This window comes from Aythya ferina (assembly GCF_964211825.1).
Source record: "Aythya ferina genome assembly, chromosome: 2".
NCBI classification, from domain to species: domain Eukaryota; kingdom Metazoa; phylum Chordata; class Aves; order Anseriformes; family Anatidae; genus Aythya; species Aythya ferina.
In genome coordinates this window covers 78,216,682-78,239,804 of record NC_140297.1, presented here as the reverse complement: position 1 = coordinate 78,239,804, position 23,123 = coordinate 78,216,682, and the positions used below count along the sequence as shown (strand labels likewise).

The following is a 23,123-nucleotide window of genomic DNA, read 5'->3' as shown; positions in this document are numbered from 1 at the left end:
ACCTCAGTGAAAACACAGAATCACAGAATCACAGAATTTTCTAGGTTGGAAGAGACCTCAAGGTCATCGAGTCCAACCTCCAACCTAACGCTAACAGCCCTCCACTAAACCATATCCCTAAGCTCTACAAAAACACCAAAATTTGTCTGTTAAATCTGGAAAAGGAAAAAAAAATGTACAGAATTCTTCAAAGCGCAGGGAAGACGCTCAAGGGACAAACATGGAGCATACGGCCTATCTGCCTACTACCTGTATCCAGCTAACACAGAAACTTGCAGTGGAAAGTTATGAGACTTTAGTTAAAGAGACAGTCTAAAACATAGCTTCTCTAGCCACAGAAAGATGCAATTTTAACTTTCAAGAACATTATAATATAGTACAGAATTAAAGAAATAGGTTTTGTCATCCAACTCACAGGAGAGTACATTTTAAAGCACATACCATAGCAAGTAGTATAAAAACACAGAATAAGAACATTACGATAATTTCACTACAAGAGTTTTGAAAAACTGATAATGCATCACATGCCACGATATAGCTTTTTGACTCTTGTGGGAAAATGATTGCTCTTTTAAGAATGGGCAGTTCCTTTTCACTAATCACATCCTGCAGTTATTCTCCGTACAATATGCAAAAGCCAGAACTGTAAAAAGCTTTTCACACCTTTTGCTTCTGTAGCTTTTTGGAATGTATGCTGTACTATCTACAGCAACCAGCTGTGCTCACATTGGATATCCTCAGCTAAGCAGGATCAGATTTTGGCAGTGCTATTATTAACTGCAAGTATTTGTTTATTTCCTTAGTGCCAATTATGCCCTGTTGGGACTGCCAATGACACACAGTGATTCACGAGGCAGAGTTAATAAATAAGCTTATATCAGCGACAAATATTCCATCAAGTTGCAAGAAAGCACTGTATTTAAGATTAGCTATTTTTCAAAAGGTTACAGCTAACTTCTGGACAACAGGATTTTATTTCTTTTTTAATAAAGTTATTTAGGCCTCTAACTTTCACATTAGCTGTGGATGTGGAATAATTAAAAAACAGCTCTCAAATTTCACCAGACCATTGCTCATTTACAGTTAAAGGAATACCCTTGCTTCTTGTTCAGCATGAACGTGTCTTTTAGCTTACTGATTCAGAACCTGATGCAAAAATACTTTTTCTTTTCGTGTCTACAAGACTATAGGGCTATCTGCAATAGTAGTTTAACTTCATAAAGCTCAGCCATGGACAACCAGACCTAAACTTGAAGATAGTCAAGAAAAAAATAGCATAGAAGTCCACCATTCTGTATTAAATTGGAATAACATCAGTGAAATGGATGGGAATAAGAACAGGTAAATCACAGATATCATCATAAAAATGATAATAGCAGCAAGTATTGAATTAAATTTCTGGCTTGCAGCGTTCACTTCAGAGCAAAGCAGAAGTGCTAAGGTGGTACTGGAAGAGTTGTCCTTCATCCTCAGATAATTCTATGCCAAGGAATTTGGGGGAAAAAAAAGATGAAGTCTGTTTCAAGATCAACCAGTCTCAAGTGTTTAGATAGTAGTGCAATTTGTCTTTTCCCTGTAAAACCACAAATTGCTTAACAGGACAGGATGTTACCCATAAAGTACATTTTAATTGTTAGATATTAACAATTTGTCAAGCGTACAATTGCATCCAACTCTCCTTTTGTCATACACACAGCTTAGGAAAAGTCTCAAGATCTGAATTTTTCTTCCTGAGATCAGCAGTATAAAGACTCAGATCTGCTCTAGTCTCTATGCTCTAATTAGTATAAAAAAAAAAAGTAACCCTATTACTAAATTTGTAACTTGGGCAAAGGTCATATACTAATGTAGAAAAAAACACAAACAAAACAAAAACAAACAAACAAACAAAAATAACCCTACATGGTGGAAATTTTGATTACACTATTTGGGGAAAACATACTAGCTATCATTCAGGGGAGACATACAGTGGGATGGAAGGTGGCATACCAGATAGCCTGACCTCTCAGCAGTTCTGTTCTAAAAGGAGAGTTCTGCCCACATGAACAAGAGTTCATTCCAACCACAGGAAGGACCTAGAATTCAAGGACCTAGAAACCAGGACGATTTAGAACCAACGTAACCACAGAGAAGTAGGTGACAAATCATTAACAATGTGAAACAATTCTTCCCCTTTTATTTGGGAAACCAACTTAAGCCTGAACAAATACTGTATATCATGAACCATGGCAGGACCCCAGATCTCCACAGTTCTCCAGCTGTAGAAATCTGCTTGTTCTCATTAGCTTCTTAACCCACATTAGAAAGTATTGAAGCTAATAATCTAGTAAGAAAATCAATGTTCTTTGAGACACAATCAGAAAATAAATGGTCAGTGATAAAGGGAATTACTTGCAACTCCAAGGTTCCAAAGTTGATCTAAATCTTCATTGTGCTTTCCACCCAATTTCAAATAAAGTTAAGAAAATATGCTTTAAAAAGAACTCACTGTCAGTCCCCGTAAAACAGTTTTTTGTTTTTGTTTTTGTTTTTGTTTTTGTTTTTTCTTACTGTGTTTACATTTATATACTTACAGGAAAGGGAAAGCTCTAAAGAATTCTATTTTGGGGAGATTATCTGTTTCATAAAATATCATCTGCACTGGATATTTACTCAATCCTTTATAAGATGAAATTTGGCAGCTGAATATTATGTATGACAGACTTCTTTCACACCATCTGTTATCTGCAGCAAATCAGAAAGCATTTCTGTGCTGCTTTTTGTGCAGGACTGGATACGGTTGGAACACAAATAGCAAAATGTATTTGCTGTTTGAGGAGAAATAGCAACAGTGGTCATTCTTTCCTTGGTCTTCATTGCCTTGCTCTTCAGAGTCCCTTCTCAAGAGTACACAAGCTTACAAAAAGACAGAAACTTTAAAGGTTATAAAATTTGGAAATAAACTCCTTCATTTTCTCTTTCTAATCTACTCACTGCTGAGTTAATCCAATTGTCTTTCATGTGAGCTTGTTCCGCACAAAGAAAACTTAGCTCAAGTGAGGCATTACTTTTAACGTCATTTGGTCACACTGAACAACTTCAAGCTGTTAACTTCTCATCATCTGTTAGTATGAGCATTGACTGAAGCCAAAACTTTCTTTCAGTGTGGGTACCCTCTCCAGACTGGAGTTCATGTTGTAAGAAAAATCTCAAATAGTTTTCTTCAGACAGGATCTTCTGTGAAGCTATTTTATTTGCGATTACAACGGCAGGCGTCCTGTTAATCAGGAGCGCATTTTAGTAAACAAATCATAACCTTTATTCCCTATTACCCGACACTTGATCACCTCCCCTGTTTCCTCATTGGCTGAGTACTACAGGTTCACAAGCTACTTGATGCTCCTCTATACTATATATGTGCAATTTTTCTTTTCTTTTCTTTTCTTTTCTTTTCTTTTCTTTTCTTTTCTTTTCTTTTCTTTTCTTTTCTTTTCTTTTCTTTTCTTTTCTTTTCTTTTCTTTTCTTTTCTTAACCCTTTAATTTCTCCTTTTTCCTTTTTTTCCCCGTCTTATGTTTTGAGAACCTGTGATCTTTGTTTTACTGTTCCCACACTGCTCATCCTGTTTTTCTTCAAGCTTCCAACTTATTTTGGAACAGTTTCTACTTCTTCTGTCCACTTCTTCCTTCTACTGTTCACTTATCTACTTAGCATTTCTCCTTATTATGACTACACAACTACCTTGGAATACAGAAAATTAGTTCTCTACTGCAAAAACACAACTTAGTTTCTCACAACGTGAATTAGGCTTTGAGCAAAGACATAAATAACTATAGCTATAAAAAACAGCAAAAATTTAGACTAATGATGTAGGTGGGTTTTTTTTTGGTGTTACCACCAGATGTTTATTTGCCCACTTCTACACTCCAGAAATTTCAACCACTGTTTCTTTCCCTGACCGTGAATACAAATATGAGGTGCAGAAGTGGTTTGAAAACCAATTTACTCTTACAGTTCCACCCTTCCCAAGACACACAACTACTAGGTATCCCGAATAACTGAACTAGCACTTGAAAAGAGCTAAAACATCAAATCAATACTGTTCTATCACAAATCAGGACAAACTTGATCATTCTTTAAGCAAAACTATAACTAAACAAGGAAGTACAAAATAAGCTCATCATTAGCCTCATACATAGTCCACCTATCCAAATTCCTCTGGAAGATAAAATTTTACAGCGATATACTTTCTAGATTGACTGAAATCACTCAGAATATCTGAAGCATGAGAAACAAAACACCTTAGTAGACAAGTGAGCACTAATGCATGCTTCCTATCTTTTCTGTGGATGTAGCTAAACTGAAGCCTTTTTACTGTGGAGATAGTGTTACATCTTTATCTCTGAAAACAGATCACTAATCAGGAAGTTTAGTGAACGTATGCATGTTGTATGACAGTATCTGTTTAATTCACCTATATTTAGTAACTGTAGTAATCTGTATGTACCTCTTTCCTACATTTCCAATTACTCTTTGCTACTACTAATTGCTTCCGTCTGTTTTGTGAGTGCAGAGGTTGTATAAATAACATCAATTTGTGCAGCTGAAGGTTTATCCCCAGCAGGCACACACATGCATGCAGCCAGACACAGATCAACATGAAATGAAAACATGTAGCATAAAAATAAATGGCACAGATGCCCAATCGTGTGTTTTCTACAGCAGATCAGGATGGAGTCTGCTAGTTGACTATAAACACACATGTGTGTGGTGGCTTTATAGACTAAATCTATCTGGTAGGTGGCCCTAGATTTTCTCTGGTCTCTCCACCTGCTAGTACCTCATGGTAGAAGCCTCCTGAAAGCCTACAGTCTCTCCTGTATCTGACTGCCAGATCTCTTACCATGCTCAGCAGGCCATTTGACTTGAAGTCAGCTGGTGAGATACAGCACTGTACTGCACTGTGCAGCACTGTAGCTCCCTAAGGAAACAGACTCCCTTCAGTCACTGGCACTTTGACCTCAATACAAATCCAGCTGGATCAGTCTCCAGTGCTTGACATTTAAAGAAGCTTAGTATGAAGTTCAGAACTAGGCTAACTTCTTTAGCTTTGGTATTCTTTAGAAGTCACAAAATGAGACTAATTTCATAGATGTTCAGAGAATTTTCAATAACACTACACTGAAGACAAACAGACTTTCCAATCTGCAGTTCATATAATGAGAGTAGTTCATTCTTTGTAAGAAATGCAAATAGAATGAACAAATTCTGCAGTACATCCATAAAACATCTGAATGATATCTTCAGAATTTAATTAAATATGCACTTTTCCCCCAGAAAAATAATCCATAAGTTCCTTTGGTTTACTCATTTCTCCTGCATCTTGACAGGCATCTGTATACTGCAAGGTGGAAGCGCAGAATCTTTCAGGTATAATAGAAAGTCTTATGAAAACCTAAACAGGAATTGCCATTGTAAGAGGTTTTTCTCTCACGCTAAATAGTTGCCTGCAACTAAGATTGGTTTTGGGATCTAACAAAATCGCAGACATTGCTGCTTCAAGAGGGATTTTCTTTTAACAACACTTTTACCCATACATAGATTGTATCCTATAAACACAATAGTTTTTGTCTGCCTACTGCCTTAGAAATATACAAGCCTTTTCATAAGAGGTTTCGTATCCTGCAGTAGTAGGTCTACTTTCTTTTCATTGCCCAGCTCTTATTTTCATGCACATGCTTCATAATTTCTCTGGCCTTGACTAGTTTGCAAACTGAACTAAGGCCTACCTTTTAACCATCTGTATACAAAGCCACAATTACAATACAATTGGACTTCATTTTGACCAAATATATTTTGCTCTATTACCCTATAAGAATGAAGAAAGCATTTATTCTGTCTGCATCCAAGCTGTCATATTTATTTACTCTCTCAGCTGGTCCCACTCATGCTCCTAGGATAGCCACTTTTCACTAACAATTTCAAACAGATTCCCTCAGTGGTTCTTTTGTTCTGTTATTTAGGAAAAGAAAAACAAAAGCACATGTGAAGTGCTATAAAATGACAATCCAAGCCCTCTTCCTCTGACCTTTCTCCTCATCTCATTTAGGTATGTGCAAAGAAGGTAAAATTTTGGATGCAGTTTTTGGAAGAATTTTTCATTTTCAGAAGTAAGAAAGAAATTAGTCACACCTATGCTAACATAGATGAAGAATAGCTGCACTTATTTTGGAGTTGTTTTTTTTTTGTTTTGTTTTGTTTTTTTTTAAATAATTCACTATGTTCTCATATTGAGTTTATGCAAGTTCCACGACACTTCAGCATTCAGACATCAGCGTGATTATGGTACCAAAAGATGCATCTGCATTCAGTATAACTGGACAACTTCTGACTTCAGTGGATCCATAATTCTGCCCAGAATACTTCAAAATTCACTAAATACAGATAAGGAAATACAACAATAAAGAACTCCTATGTACAAGTGCGTAGGCATAAAGTGTAATGTTTTAAGAGAACTGATGTCCTCGGCAGAACTCCTGTGCTTTGACCACCATTCTTCTCCCACAGTGAAATACTATATTACATAATGCTTAAGTATGCCATTCCTGTTACCTTCACTAGCAGAAGTAACAGCATGACACCGACCAGTCAAATTATTAACAATGAATGTCAAATCACAGACTGAGACGTAACAATGAAAGCATTTAAAAACAAGAAAGCTTTCTCCATAACAAACCTTACATAAAACTCCTTAAGTAGCAGAAACACATGGAAAGTTATCATTCTGGAGAAAAGAAGCCCGAAGATCTAATTCTTAAATCTACTTATAAGTTGTGTTATCTAACTAAAATATTAATTTATTCCACAGCAGGGAGTGCTTTTTCCCATTGGTTAATCAATTGGTTAATCAATTCACTCTCATCCAAATCATTTGTATTTGTAGCATTATGGTCACAATCTTAGACATTTTATTAAAAATCTAAAGGTTGACAATAACTTTGTATCAAAATAATCAAAACTCACAAATGAGTTATCAAAGCTTTATTACTGAGAAGCAGAATACCCTTATAAGGTTTTGGAAACACTGCGGGGGAAAATTACATATGAAGTAATCTGTAGTTTCTCACAGCTAAGTACAGGCTCTACAAACCACCTAGATGCAAGAACAAATGAAGCTTTTAGTCCTTAGTTGAAGTTTCATACTCATTTGCTAAAGACCAATTACTATGTGCACAGTAATGGGTAACAGGTCTTTTAGATCTCTCTGTGTCTGACTGCAAGACTGACCTATGGCTTTTAGGACATTTTTTTTTTAACAGATAGCAGTACTAAAAATTTTAAAATTAAAAAAAAAAAAAAAAAAAAATCAGGGTTGACTTTACTGTACCTCCAGGAAAAAAAAAAAAAAAAAAAAAGTAAAAAAGAAGAAAAGAAGAAAAGCCATAATCATTACAGATATTAAATAAGCAATCTACTAGTCTAAAGCCCTTAATCACCTAGAGTTGAAGAGGGAAAAAAAGAGAACAGCCCTTATGCACTGTAAGAAAATGCTGATGACTTGCTCTTTGGATAGGTAGAACAGATTCCTTGCAAACTCCTGAGTCCTGAGAAGTGGATGAGCCACAGCTCAGGCTAACAGGAATCACATGAAAGTTACCCTTCCCACCTTCATCAGTCCTAGAACTCACTTTCCATTTGCAAGGCTGGATTCCAGATTTCTTTTTATAGATAATTCTTTCTCACTATTTGTAAATGAACAAGGGGGGGGGGGGGGAGTGGGCACACGCTGTCTAGTTCTCGTAACATGACATCTTGGTTATGTCTGGGATAGAGCTGTGTTTTTTTCTAGCACTTGGTATGGTGCTGTGCTTTATCAGTATTGTTCTCATCCTAAATCCAACATGCTGATGTTTTAATTGTTATTGAGTAAGCAGTGCTTACACAGAGTCAAGATCTTCTCAGCTTCTCATAACACTTTGCCACAAGGAGCTAGAAGGGGACATAACCAGGACAGCTTACCCAAACTGCCAAAGGGATGTCCTTTGAGCATCCACATTGTGCATCACTGGTTTTGTATATTCTGTTATAGTCTTGAATATTCTACTTTGTATATTCTGTTATCATTGCTACTATTATCAATTCCTTTTCTGTCCTATTAAAATTATCTTTATCTCAACTGATAATTTTTACCTTTTTCTGGTTCTTTCCCCCCATCCCAGGAGTGAGCAAATGGCTATGTGGTGCTTGGCTGCCTGCTGGGTTAAACCAGAATAGCCCTTCTGGTGCCCGCCCAACATGGGGCTTGAAGGGGTGCGATAATGATAGATCTGACCAAAGCATGTTAAAAGAAATTTTTTATAAGCATTATATTAGTTTAATAGTTGCTGGTCACAATGTTGATTAATTGATTGATTTTTACCCTGTGTTGTTGTGCTTGCTCTCAGAGTTGTATTTTGTAGTACCTTACTTGCAGTGTATGCTCCCTGTTGTGCTGTTTATCACTTCGGGTGGGGGGGGGTGGGGCATGGCGGTGGTGGATTGGTTATCATTTTGCTGTACCGTGTAACACCAGGTTACACATACACAATATGATAAAATTACCAGTCATTAGACTAATCCAGCATTTGTACTCAGCATTACCATCATCCCATCATCTCAATCTGTCTGGAGCCATCTCCTGAAAACTGTTAATAATTACACTCTCTACCTTTCCCCCTCAGAAAGTCAATCTATGGGGGAGACACTTTCCCCATGTTTTTTACCTTCCTTTTCACCTTGACCTTCCCCTTCTCCTCCGGGTAGCTACATTAGCTCTTGAGAACTTTGAATGTCCTTGGGACGTTCAAACTAGCACATTCCTGTTTTTATGTCTCCTGAATGCGTTTCAGGCTTTGCTTATGATTAAATAATTATTTATGAATATTACCCAGAGATCTACCCCATGTTTGGACAGTTATGAGTGGCAGGGTGTGTGGGACAGTATGGGCAGGCACCTAAGGCAGTGGGTACCTCCTATGTTTTGGAATTTCACCCTTGAACAAGTAAGAACATTTGAAAAGCTAGTAAATTATTTAGAAAAAGTATTCTGTCACCCTGACAAATCCAGAGAGACACAATCTCTGCAAAGCACAGGTGCCTGACCTATGCCTACCGAGCCCCACTCACCTCTATTCAGCACCATCAAGGGGTTTGATGACAAAATCATAGGCATGGAAGCTGAACCAGAGAACCAACCTGTGCTATTATCTGTCTCCCTATATTTAAGAAGACACAATGGATGTGAAAGTCAGCTCATTTAATAAGGAAAGAAACTCCTACTCAGACAAGGCAGAAGAAGAAGTGGGCAAAACAGGCTACTCTGAAGCAGGGCCATCAGAAAAGGGAGGAGGCAGAACTCACAGATGCAGCACTAACCGCCCTATCACTAGGTGACCCACAAAATGTGAGTAAAGATTTCAGTCACTGCCCAGGTGAGCACACTTACCTGGCTGCTCTGAGGCTGGGATAACAGGGCTAGTAGCACAAAATCAGAAGGCAGGGAAGCCAGACAGCTGGGATCCTTCTAGGGATGGAGGCATTGACAAAGCAGTTGGAAAAGGGGCACAAGTCTTCAACCTCTGGAGGCAGCTCTTGTCAGGCGTGAAGAAAGGCATTCTTTCAAGGAAGATGATATGTGTCACCCAACCAACCAGACCACTATGGAGAGTACCCCAGGGAATTCGCCATGCTGGAAATTATTTATGATGACCTAGGTAATTCTTTCTGCAAATTCTTTCTGTGAAAGAACTACTTCACGGTGAGGGTGATGGAGCATTGGAACAGGCTGCCTAGGGAGGTTGTGGGGTCTCCTTCTCTAGAGATATTCAAGGCCTGTCTGGACACCTACCTGGGTGGCCTGCTCTGAGGAACCTGCTTTGGCAGGGGGTTGGACCCGATGATCTTTCAAGGTCCCTTCCAACCCCTACAGTTCTGTGATTCTGTGATAATGAGCAGTTATCCAAAGATCCAGATGAAGTCACGTACATGTGACCCATGTGGCAGAAGTTTGTATGGAGCGCAACATCATTGTATGCCAACTCACTGGCAGTAATAGCTTGGAAAGATTTGGAAAGATTGAGAGGAACAAATAGTGGATGAATTGGCTGCCAACTCCAGCTGTATGAAGAAAGCCTCTCTTTTTCTCTATGGGCTTGCATCTCAGCTGTGGAGGAACTGTACCAGGAGTTCCGGCAATTAAGAGGCTATGCCCTATTCCCCATTTGTACATAGCAGTATCTCAGCTATTAGGAGTAAGCATTCCTCTGATAAGGAGGAAGGATATAGTGGGTACACACCACATGCTACCCAGTGGTTTTACCTGTGTGACCACCGAGAGGACATGAGAAACTCAGATGGAAAAAATCTACCCCAGCCTAGAGGCATGGGTACATGTGTTGCAAGAAAAACCACCACAAAAGTGCAACAACGATGGAACCAGAGCTGGCCTCAGCACACAGCAATCCAACATTGCACACCATCTCTCCTACCCTGAAGGACTGTTATGACAGATGGAGCCCAGAGCCATGGACTAAAACTCAATGGACATTTTAGGGGGGTGGCCAATAAGCTAAGGGAATGGTATCTGTGTGTGTGTATATATATATGTATGTATATATACACACATATACATATATATGTATGTATATATATGAAGAAATGTGATTAATTAGGATTAATAAAAAGCATGGAACCTGAGCATGAAGTAAACAGTATAGAATAAGGGGTAGATATTGTCCTGGTTTCAGTTGAAATAGATTTATTTTCTTTATAGTGGCTGGTATGTTGTTTTTAATTTAAGAGAAAAAAATGTGCTGATAACACACATTTTAGTTGCTGCAGATCAATGCTTGCACAGAGCCAAGGACTTTTCAGCTTCTTATACCACCCTCCCAGCAAGGAGGCTGGGGTGGACAAGAGGCTGGGAGGTTACAAAACCAGGACAGCTGACTCAGACTGACCAAAGGGATGTCCCATACCTTGTGGTATCAAGGAGAACAATAATACTAGGGGGTTGGCGAGGGGCTGCTACTGCTCAGGGACCACCACTGCTCAGGGACCAGCTGGACATCAGTCAGCAGGTGGTGAACAATTGCTTTGCACATCACTTGCTCTGTATATTCTTAAATCAACACTGCCCTCCCTTTTCTGTCCTATTAAACTGTCTCAATCTCATCCAATGTGTTTTTACCTTTTTTCCTGATTCTCTTCACCATCCATCTGGAGGGGAGTGAGCAAACAGTTGTGTGGTGCTTAGCTGCCTGCCAGATTAAGATAACACATGAGATGTTAGCAGAGATGAACTGCCTTCTCTACATGTTATCTAGTTCGGTTCACAAAGCAGCTGAGCCTACATAAAATTGGTGAAAGTTTTCTATCAAAGTATGCAGTGGGAATGTTTTGTAGTTGGAATACGTCAGTCTTTGGAGACTGCCAGAACAGTTCTGTTCAGCTAGTTAAATGAAAGAGTGAACATACTCTGCTTAAAAACAGTGAGAAACTCTAATCCTAGACACTGAAGGACAATCCCCTACTGTATCATAATTATTCCCGATTTTCTCTAATGAACAAAACAGGCTAATATTTGACTTGCTTTTTGAAATAATTAATTATTTGATACCTCATTTTCTCATTTTTAATCAATTTCCAGAAGCATTGCCCCTTTCTAAGTCAGCTCTGACTTAGAAAGACAAAAGCCTGAGCAAGATCCACTTACCGCAGAATGAGGATGGAGTGCTTGAATATTCTACTTTCTCATTCAAAATTTTTTAGTTCTAAAAGCTTCCTACTTTCTCCTTTTATCACCTTTTAAGTCATCCACTCAGTAGCGAAAACTAAGCTCTGAAGCTGATTTCCAAATCATAGGCAACTAAGTCTTTACTTCAACTTCTAAGAAACCATTTTCCTAAATGCAAAGAAATCAAAGCTCCACAGGCTGAGAACTTCAGTCCAGTTATTCTGCTACCTAACCAGATTCAAAGGCCTCTTATTTAAAAGGCCTCTTATTTAAAGGAATATTCAAATGCAGATGGTTAAGCAGCACTAGGTCTGAAGCCTCACTAAGCTTCCACGAACATCAAATAGAAGTCTGAAGCAATATGATTCATGAAGACTGGCCCTTCATTCATTAGGCTTGAAACTCAGTTACCTTTTAATCCAAACTTCTAGTCCAAGATGCACATTTACTGAAGTGTCAGGGAAGAAGTTGTAAAAAGTTCCCAAGAATGAACAGCAGTTACATTTTAGGAGCCTAGAATTGAAGTGACAGTATTTTTGTTACGATTCTGTATGTGAAACTCATACTTAAACAGCATACATAAAGAAATAGATCATTCTTCTTCAAAAGTGATGTTCATAAAATTACTTCCAATCATAAGTCTTCATTTATGCAAGCAGAGTCATTCAGTTCCTTAAGGGGGGCGGTTGGACAGAAAGTTTCTATTTGTGGTGGAGGAACTGGGAGAAGTTAGACTTTGTAAAATAGGTTTATTTTCTCTAAGATCAGTGAAATCATTAGTTTGGATTGATAATAATGCACACATATAAAAACTCTTTAAGAACTAGTTAGCATGAGTTAGCATGTAGGAGTAGGTGAAGGCTGGCATACAAGCCCATCTTCCAAACAGATTTGCTCTTTTAGGAGATTTGGTGCTTTTCCAGGGCCCAGAACCTCAACCTTGCAGAGCATGCTGGAACCCACAGAGGTCTTGAAGTACTCCTCCTTGTTGCCCATCTACATAGGTATGAGGGGACTGAGAAGATCAAGGGAAATTACATGGCTCTGAGGACTCAGGTGAAGACTACTGAGGTCTGCAGGATATTCTCCTCAAAAGTCAAGAAGACAGATTATGGCAGCAACATTGAGGATCAGTGAGACCTCAAAAATGGAGACATGGCAGCTATCCAAAATGGACATGGACAAAATCTTATTCAGACCATTGAAAGATGTTCCAGTCACATATTCATTCTTAAGGATGACTTTAGACACTTTAATATCTACTATAAAACCAATATTGCATAGCACAATCAATCCATAAAATCTCAGCATTTTTTAATTTTATTTTATTTTTTATTGCTGTACAAGACAGGCCAACAAGGCAAGTAAAGGGTATGTAACACCCCTACGCAAACACACAGAAGATATTTAAATGCTGAGTCAAAGTAAGTAAAATTGTTGAGACTTTGACCAGAGAATTTTTTTTTATAACAAAGAACTCCTTCAGTGAATTGCAGACTAGCAGATGCAGAATCTTACACACGTGATGGACATAAAAATAGGTGCCAGTTATTAGCTCTTCCTTTTTCATTGGTTTCCATGGTCATTTTAACAGAGCTGAAGTCTGTCCAAAACACGACAGTAGAGAGCTTTTCCATCAGAAATCATATATGTCTAGACAGCTAACACTTTATCCCTTTTTAAATTCTACTTCAGAAAGTAGAATTGTGTCAAGAACCTCACTTAATGAAATCCACAAAAACAGGTACTGAAGAAAGTTCTGTTTTTAAATGTATTTTTAATGAGTACTGCAAATTCTTGTTCTAGTATTCATTTTGCCCATTATTCTACATTTTGAATCACCTTATATAGAGGCATATGTATTTTACAAATGAAAAGTATTCAGAAGAAGATTGACTGCTTCCTTTGAATAAATATAATTACATTACTGTTTGAGTTTCTTCACAGTCTAAGCATATTTTGCAATAGTATGGATGTACCTAAATATACTCTAGCAATTTTTGCATCTCAAATCAAATATATGGCAATGATGGCACGCATCACTACCACTTTATATAGTTTTACTTGGTAAAAATCCCCATTCTTCTTATATTTAGATGAGCAAATACTGGACAGCATTAATTATGCATGTTTGTAACACACGCACACACCATTATTTCCCTTTTTCTTTCACTCAACCCCTTAGCGTGAAGGATTTCTTGAGAAACAACCAAACTTATAAAATCTATAGTCTCATATTTTGGTGATCAATACAAAGTTTCTAGCCTTGTAGTGAAAATGCCAGTAGAGTGACTAGCACTAGTGATCTGAAATAACAAATAGAACAAAGAAAAGAAAATAGGAAGGAAAAACAAGTTTCAGGTATACATAATCTACCTCCACGATTCATTAAATATCATTTATTCCTAGTGTGCTATTTTAGCTTAACATGCCTTTCAAGCTATTAGAAGGTGGTGATGGTATTTTTCATATTGATATATGTTAATTTAGCATATTTTGCCTTTCCCTAACATAAGTGACTTTTCTTCCCAGTTTTATTGAAATAGGATCCTGTACTTGGGGAAAAACAGCACAAAAAACATGATCTTTCTTCAGTTCACAAAGTTCCAATACAGATTTAATTGAATTATGCAATGCAGGACAAAATAATTAAAAATTAATAAATCCTCTCTTGAAGCAAAAAAAAAGCATTTTCATAATTAACTTTCTTAATCTCCAAATTATCTTCCAGTTACTCAAATTCCTGACTTTCAAATCAAGTACCATCTAAATCTTCTAATATTATTTTAAGTTGTACAGTGTTTATGTGGCAAGGTTGTGATAGCTGGAGGTTTGCAGAGGCGGCTTCTGTGAGAAGAGATTAGGGGATGCCCTGATGTTTGACAGGGTCAGTTCCAGCCAGCTCTCTTCAAAACAGATTATTCACAAGCACAGGGCACAACTGGACCACCAGCCATAGATATGGCAGCACTGTGATAACACATCTAAGAATTCATTTTATTTTTTTATTATACTTTGGGCAGTAGCTGAGAAAAGGGAGTGAGGAAAGAGGAGCAAGGAAAGTGAAACAACCCTGTAGACACCAAGGTAAGTGAAGGAGGGCTAATAGGTGCTCCAGGCACCCTCTGCAACTCATGGAGAAGGCCATGGTTGCTCCCCAGAAGAACATGGAAGAACACGTCAGAAGATATCCACACTGCAGCCTGTGGAGGACCACACACCAGAGCAGGTGGAAGTGCCCTGAAGGAAACTTTAGCCTGTGGCAAGCCCACACAGGCAGCAGGATTGAATTGTATCTCCTATGAAGGATCCTACACTAGAGCATTGGAAAAATGTGAGGAAGAAGATATGGCAGAGAGGAAGTGTTGTGGACTGACTGCAACCCCCATTTCCTCATCCTCTTGCTCTGCTTGGGGTGAAAGGGGTATGGAAGCATAAGAGTCATGAACAAAGGAGCAAAGTTCAGCCTAGGAAGAAGGGAAGGTGTTATCAGTTCTGTTTTTGTTTGTCAGCATCCTGCTCTATTTTTATATAACTTAATCTTCCTCAAGTCAAGGCTGTTTTTGCCCATGATGGTAATTGGGAAGTGAGCTCCCTGTCCTTTCATAGAACAGTAAGTGTTGTCCATCTTTTCTCTCCATCTTGCTAATGAGGAGTGACAAAGTGGCTGGGTGGGCATCTGGCAGCCAGCCAAGATCAATCCACCACAGTTTACCTTTATCTTAGTAATTACAATAACAGATTTAGGACAGGCATCTAAAAGCAACCAAAATGCTAATGTTTACATATAATTTATTAACATCCAAGCTCATCTCCAACACCTTTAACCCCAAACCCAGCTAACTATCAATATAATATTAGCTATCACTAGCAAGCCTAGGTCACATTAAGATCCATTTTCTATTTGCAGTACTTTCAACTGTGTTCTACAGATTCACTCATTACTGAAGACTAGTCAATTTGTAAGTAATATTCTTTAAATCTATGCCCTGATTTTTATCCCCACATAGAACAAGTATCAAATTACAGATATTAAGTCTCCATAATCAAGCAGAGTGTGCATCAGTTTTCATAGCATTGTGAAAGGGAAATTACCAGTCTTCTCACCCACATGATTTTCAGCACTTTAAATCTTCAGTTTTCCCTTCCACTTCAGCTGCTGTCACTTCCACTTTCATAACCACTTCCATTAGCCATCTCCCTACTTTAAGTTCAATGTCACCACCAGTCTAAAAAACAAAACAATCATTACATTCAAACAAATTAATCTCGACCCAAAGCAACAGACTGTCAGTTCTTGACACACTTTCCTCCTCACTTTGCTTTCTCCACATGATTTAGGATACCTAAGATCATGTTAAGTTTAGGAATAGTATCTCACACATGAGTTCTTATACAACTTTTTAATAGTCTTATTTTTGGACATGGAAAACAGGTTATGATTCCCAGAATTCAAACAGTACAAACAAAATAGCAGGTAAAAAGCCCGGAGGACATGAACGCTTTGCACTATTGGTCCCGTACTTCTCCATGAGGGCACAACTACAGGCAGATGTTGCAGGCAGGACAGCATCAAGTCTTACCCCAGTTAATTTACTGCCAGCCCACACAAACTTGTGACCAGAGGAGCCAGATAGTGGCTGGGACCTCTACCCCACCCCAGGGGCACACAGACATCAGCCTTCACCCTCCCCAGTCCTAGCAGGGCAGAGGGGCAGGCGGCCATCACAGTGCTCCCACTACCCCACCTCACCATTCCCCAACGACCACTGAGGGCCACGCACTCATCTGACTGGGCATCTTTTGATGCCTGTCAGAGGTTTCTCCACCCACCATTTTTAGTTACCCCAGGTTGGCTGGGACCAGTTTTCCCCAGCACAGGGCAGTTTGTGCTGCCACCAGGTGCCACAGCAGCACACTGCTGCTTGCAGCTTGCACTATGTTGGGGTTGCAGAGGAGGTAAGCCAGCTGCTTAGTCAGTTACCTATCAGAGTTCACAAAACTGTTTCCAAGAGCTCCAACAGCTACTTGTGTTGGGTCAGTCTGGGATGGAGACACTTTTCCCTGCAGCAGCCCACACAGTGCTGTGCTCTGCACTCATAGCTGGAATAGCACTGATATCACTCCGGTGTTGTGTCTATTGCTGCATAGTGCTGGCACAGTATCAGGACTCTCTCCAAGCCCCCAAGAGCCAGCAGGCTGGGGTGGGCAAGTGATGGGGGAGGGGACATCGCCAGGGCAACTGACCTAAACCAACCAAAGGGATATTCCATAACACCTGATTTCACATTCAGCAATAAAAAGGGGGGCTCTTGTGTGGGAGGGGGCTGTTCCTCCTGAACAATCGTTGTGTTTTGAGGCCCTGCTTCCCAGGACATGGCCAAACCGCTCATTGATGGGAAGTAGAGAATAACTTTTTTTCCTTTCTCTCTGTGCTTCCGCGTGGCCTTGTTGTTTCTGTGGTTTCTTTTTCTCCCCATTCCCTTTCCCTTTAATTAAATCATTCTCATATCAAACCTTGAGATCTTTGTGTTGTATTTGCCTCCCCTTCGTCTTTGGGGGGGGGGGGGGGGGGGGGGGGGGATGAGTGAGAGAGCGGTTGTGGTAAAGCTCAGCTGCCCACTCGAGTAAAACCACCACACTACTTCAAAGCATTGCATAACCCAAACTTTAAACCTGATCATTTCCTTGTTTTCTATAAGATAACAGAAGAAAATATCAAGTCTGGAAGTGTTGGAAAAATACTGACTTAAGTTATCTTCTTCTCCTCCTCAAGGCTGAATATTTTGCCAGCTTTCAAGGCTGATCAACGCAAAAGACAGCATGCCAATTCAGGCACTGTCTGCAGGCAAAGGAGTGACCATGCATCAGTCATAGTGACATATTGTCGAGAACAGGAGCAGAATAAAGAAAGTGAACACATCTGAAAGGAGGTAGCATTTGCCTACTTGACGTAATAACAATCTGAGTGTGTTTACTTAATTTGTGGATTGATTGAAAAGAATCCTTGCACAGAAAATTTCACCTCTAATGTCATTTGTTTTCTCAGAGTAAGGGATGGAGTAAAAGAAGTTGCTATACTTACTGCAAAGAACATTTTTATCACCTTTTAAATATATTTAAAGTTATTTAGACAATCAGCAATCTCATTTCTCTGAAGGACAGATTATTGTGAAACATACTATTTACAGTACTGGAAGTACAGATGTGGTCTAGTTTTAAACAGCGTTTTCAGTCGCATTAAATTATTTTCAAGGATAGTCTTGCTATGATTACTTGTTCTGAGGAATTTAGCACTCACCCTAGATTTTCAAGCTTAGAGGACAGAAATCAAGTTCAATTATATCTGAGAGCACAGTTTGTCGGCTTTAACATCAATGCAGTTACAGGACTTGCATTCTCTTTTCAGAGTGACAGGAATAAAAGTTGCATTGGGACATGAAGTTCAGGAATAAGTCTGAAAACAACACATCCATTGAGTGCCTTCCCAGGCCATGGAAGAAACGTGTTCAGATCAGTGAGAGATTAAGATGTGTTACTTTTCATGGTAACAGCAGAATCCAATTACATTATTTTCCATCTCAAAGTATTTATGACAGAAGATAGTGGTAAAGGTGCAAGAGCTGTCTAAAGTCCGTTAAAAAAAAAAAAATCTACTTCAAATTTATTTATGGTTATCTGAAATAACTGCTAAGGCTATACAAAATAACAAACCACAAAAGCATCTACTGGAGTGAAGACTGAGTGTAAGATTCCTGAGTTGTCACCCATGCAAAAGAACTGCTTCCGAGGTACTCAGTATCAGACAGGAGAGAGCTTCCATTTAAGAAAGAAGTAGTTCTTAGCTACCTAAAGAAACACTGAAAGATGTCACAGTAACTGAATTGTTTTTAAAGAGAGATATCTATGGAACACCACTGTAGTATTTAACATCTTTCATTTATGACTAAATATTTTATATTCCCTCCTTCAATTTGCATTGGAGAACATAATTTTTCATTTACGGTTCACTGATTAAAGAGTATCAATCTAATGCAACTGTGACAGTGACCTAGTCCTCTATTAGATTTTACCAGCTTGTCACTCTATCAATTCAGATGTATTACCTTTTCCTATATCAGTTAAATCAAGGCCTGATTAAAAAATAGTCTAAAGTTTTGGTCAGTGAAACTCTCCTTTTAAGAAGACTTAAAATATTAAGGTAACTGTAAGGTTACCTTAATTCTTGTGCTGTTTCACACATTCCAATTCAATACTGATAAATATTTCACTTTGATCATTACATGAATACAGTATAACTGTTAGGAGGACGGGGGAAGTGTGAATAAACAAAGGCAGATGAGAAACTTGCACAATCTAACTAAAGATCAGAAATCTAGAGCAAGATTAAACTCATTATGAAATGTCTATCTTAAATGTATGCCAAACTCTTGCATCCACTAATTTGCAATACAATCAATCTAGAAGCAATAGCATCACAATGTTACAGTCAAGAGTAAAAAGTCCTCAAAGAGCACAAGGAAACTTCAATCCTTTAGTTTGGGTAGTGTGTGGGGGAGAAGTCTTGATTAAGTATTGGGCCTTTAAATCAGACTTGCAGGCTTGCACACTGAACCAATTAAACGATCACCTCCAGGCCACATCCACCTGCTCCACTGGGGACTCCTCCATGGGCTGCAGCATGGAGATCTGCTCTGCTGTGCATGGGCTGCAGGGGGACAGCCTGTTCCACCAAAGGCCTCTGCACAGGCTGCAGAGGAGCTGCTGCTGCATGCCTGGAGCACCTTCTGTCCTCCTTCTGCACTGACTTTGGGGTCTGCAGGGCTGCTTCTCACTCCTTGCTCTCCTAGCTGCTGTTGCACAGTAGTTTTTCCCTTCCTTAAATCTGCTCTCACAAAGATGCAAATAACATCACTTGTTGGCTCAGCCCTGGCCAACAGCAGGTCCCTTTGTAGCCAGCTGAAACTGGCCCTTATCTAACACGGGGCAGCTGCTGGACTCTTCTCACAGAAGCCACCTCTGGAGCTCCTCATCACTACCAAAACCTTGCCATATAAACCCAATACAAAAGGTATTTTTGAGCAGATAATGAGCAGACCTCACTATCATTCTCAATATAATTTTTACGATCAGTTAAATGTGATCATTACAGGGTCAGTCTTGAACATGATTAGGCAAGAAAACAAGAGCAAAGAAGAACAGTCTGAAAGGGAGCAAATGTAGATAGGGAGCAGGGAAAGAGAACACAGAATACAACTTTCTTCACTGCGTAAGACCCAATAGACCCAATTCATCCTTGAAGGAAGATTGAAAGCATTACACAGTAGATCAAGCCAACTATCCTTAAGATAAATCAGGTAAATCAACTCATAATCAACCCAAGTTCCCACCAGAAAAAAAAAAAAAAAAAAAAAAAAAAAAAAAAGAGCAAATGATTCAAACCACCCAGATCTGAAATCAGTCTCAGTGACCCTTGTTCATATTCAAAAGGTAGCAAGAATAGCTAATTTTGTCCCTTCTTCTTGGTAATAGATTTGAGTCTCCAACACATTAGACTTCAAAACATTCATTGCTTCAGCTGAGGTCAAGGGAATGCTCTTTGAACCCTGATATCCTAGACTGAATCAAGCTATGTACAATTACAGGTTATTTCTTACAAACTTCATCTGGTATTCCAACCTATGCCTTAGGGATTGCAGGTCTCTGCCTTTGGAAGGGTACGTTAGGTCTGAACCAGACATTGCGATCACAAGAATTACATAAAAATGTTAAGTCAATCTTTAAATAGGGTGCTAGCAGTGTTCAGAAAACATGTTAGGGTCATATCTCAAACACCAATCTGAGTAAGGACTCAGATTTGTAGACTGAAACAGAAATATACAGGAAAAAAGATTGTCACAGAGCTGAAGACTATAATAGCAGACAAGCAAGGAAGTGAAATTAAGTTTATGCTTAATTTTGTTTTGACTAGCTTTGCAGAATTGTTAGCAATACTGAATATTTAATAGTCAAACGATTTTCAAGCATCCCCTCAGTTATTTTTTTTAGAGAACATACTACACTTATAAATACTAACATTAGTAGAAATTATTTAATTTCTTTTAAAGTATGTTTTAGTATTCTTTTTCCAGGCCAGTATAATGTACAATAATATGCCCTGCTATATCTCCCCAATGCACCATGGTGTAATTCACATTCAGAAGGAATGATACATACAAAGCAAGTGTTTAATCTCTCATGGGCAAGAGGTCACTTTCATGGGAAATTCATTTCATAACAATTTCATATCTGTAATACTTAAGAATGATCTTCTAGGATCACAGAATGAAATAGAAATCTTCTTGGGAAATGATACTACATTTCTCCTTAAGATTTAGGTCATCTGTGTTTTGAAGAACTATGTTTCTGTCAGAATGTAAAGGTGTCCCTAGCGAATTGAAAAGGACACAATAATAAAACTATCTGAACTGGGGAATGTGTGCAATAGGAAATAATTTCTGTAGGACACAATAGAATATAAATTAAAGGTTAGAAATGGAAGCATTATAACAACTTGTAAAGAAAAGGTACCAGATGCGTATCACAAATTATCCTATTATAACAAGGGAAAATACAGAGGAAGGAGAAAAGGGGAAAAAAGATATTTGGAATGTAAGAGAAACTTATTTCTATAAATATCCTTCCTATGACCTCTGAAAACATTTCAGACCAAACTACTTTTTCCTGCTATTTTATATCAATGAGAAGGCAGTGAACACCTATAAGCAATATATGCTATTACTCTGGAATTCAGGATCACAAGATTGCTGTTAGCTCAAACTAATTCATTAGGAAATCTCTTAGATATATTGCTTTTTTTTTTTTAATTGCTCTGATTTCAAGAGGCTCATAATGAGTTTCATACAGAAGCATCAACTTAGAGGAACATGAAAGAAAAATTTAGAAGAGGTTTTGAGCACCTTGTATCTATGAGAGGTATACATTAAAGGACTTAAGCAAGCTGTACTCCCTTGAATATACATATCCTACTATTTTTAACCCTAAAAGACTCAGCTCCAGCTATTAACTGTAGAAAAAGAAAACACTTGTTCTTTTCTTGATCTGAATGTTATAGCCTAGGTTTAGAATAAAGGCAGTAGAAACAGAAAACATGCTTACTTATAATGCTAAAGGTCACACTGTATCTGTCCCAGTTGAGAGTATTCTCCATATGAAACATATGTAAGGACAACAGAATAAAAAGGCTAAAACATCTGTTTCTACATTGCAGTGTTTATATTGTATGTGATTTGTGTTCAAAACACAATTTCTTCATTGTTGTAAACTGTTCAATAGGCAGAGTACTGCATTTTTGTTTAATATAGCCAGTGTTCGATACTCAAATTTTTAACTTTAAACTACATTGGAGGTCAACACACCTAGGACACATTCCATCAACTGCTACAAATGTCCTTCTCTATCTTGAATGGATTTCTCAGTAAACAATAGGTCCCTAGTCCCAGAACAGAAGAGGTATTTGTATGCCAGAATGATATATCAAGCTTTTACTATAAATTGTAAGGATTCTCTCTTACTATACCTACAAAAGCCACAGAAGTCATAAAATGACAAAATAAAACAGTGAAGGAAAACGTTATTCATTATTCTTTCAAAGTGGACATTACTTGTGTTATAGCAAAAATCAAGCACTGAACAGCTTTGTCTTCATATTGCCTAATCACATTAATATTTCTATAAAGTTCTGTCTGATATACGTGCATATATATTATTAATAGAAATCATACTGCACTTACTAAAAACACTATCAGTCTGAAAATCAGACTGCTTTTGGCTAACACATTGCCAGTTCACACTGAATTATGAATTAATTTATGACAATGATATAAGCATTAAAATAAATATATATTTATCAGGCTCAGTCCCATAGCTTTACACTAAGCACTTTTATTCAGGCTTTTTGTTGGTATACCTCATACAGTCAATAGAGTTGTTCCAATTTATATTGTTCAAAAAATGGCCCATGGCTATCATATGATTAAAGAAATTAAATTTGACAAAGTTCCAATATCTTTAATGGAATATTAAATTTTAAAAACAAGCCATGTAAGTTTTGTTGGATTAAAAGATTCCTTCTGGGTATATATTTGATGGATAGCATATTCAGAGTTACTTTTTAAACAAAAAAAAAGCTTATTTAATCAAGGTATTTTTAGTGTATTAGTAGGCTTCTATAAAGATTAACATTGAAAATGTAATAGCCAGAAGTAGAGCCGCAAACATAGGGCATTGGCCCCAGAAGGAATTTTTAAGTGGCCATAATGCATTTTAAAGTGCCAGGAATGGCAGAGTCCATCAACTGAGAAATGTGGCCC

The 23,123-nt window shown here is 38.2% G+C and overlaps 1 protein-coding gene across 2 annotated transcripts in view; it reads right to left on the bottom strand.

Moving 5' to 3' along the window:
* The window catches only part of LOC311431137 (uncharacterized protein), a 312,109-nt gene that overhangs the window by 21,018 nt on the left and 267,968 nt on the right, over positions 1-23,123 (bottom strand). For both annotated transcript variants that reach the window (XR_014689270.1, XM_084508389.1), the window contains 3 exons: positions 15,863-15,980; positions 12,163-12,264; positions 11,206-11,275 (listed from right to left, as the gene is read on the bottom strand). The gene's annotated coding sequence lies outside the window, so the exon portion shown is untranslated. The remainder of the gene's footprint in view (positions 1-11,205; positions 11,276-12,162; positions 12,265-15,862; positions 15,981-23,123) is intronic.